The sequence below is a fragment of the Sinocyclocheilus grahami genome, unplaced genomic scaffold (genome assembly GCF_001515645.1).
Source record: "Sinocyclocheilus grahami isolate Dianchi unplaced genomic scaffold, SAMN03320097.WGS_v1.1 scaffold9565.1, whole genome shotgun sequence".
In the NCBI taxonomy this organism is placed as follows: domain Eukaryota; kingdom Metazoa; phylum Chordata; class Actinopteri; order Cypriniformes; family Cyprinidae; genus Sinocyclocheilus; species Sinocyclocheilus grahami.
In genome coordinates this window covers 6,464-7,046 of record NW_015512703.1, presented here as the reverse complement: position 1 = coordinate 7,046, position 583 = coordinate 6,464, and positions in this window count along the sequence as shown.

Below are 583 nucleotides of genomic sequence, written 5' to 3'. Positions count from 1 at the left end.
GCGGCTCTGTGCGCGCTCAAACTCTCCCAGAAGGCCTTGCTGCAAAGTCTGTTGGCTTTCTTTTCCTAGCGCCATGTTAGCCTGGCCAGAGAATCCTGTGAGGGGCTGGCTGCTCTTTTTAAACCCGCCCATCAAGCGCAGGAACTTGGCTTGTCTGTCAGAGCTGTCGAACTGTGCCGTGCCCCACTGGCCAAGAGTCTACAAACAGATCAACACAATTCAGATCAAAATCCATTCACACTACTGAGTTACGCCATCCATGCAATGCTCTTACACTCTTACAAGTAAAGGTTCTTTATTGGCATCGATGGTTCCATGAAGAACCTTTACCATCTTACCATTCCATAAAAGTTTCTTTACATTTTTAAAAAATGTTTCTTTTTAAAACTGTTAACGGTAAGGTTCTTTGGGGAACAGCTCTTCTACAGCACTGCTGAAAAAACTCCCTTCCTTTATTGTTAAGAGTGTAAGACCAAAATAAACTAAATGCAAGTGTTTTGAAGTGAAACTGACCGGCTTCGGCTGTGATTCCTTGTCAATGTCCCTCTGTAGGGCGAGTCGGCGGGCCTGTGGAATAAAAAAA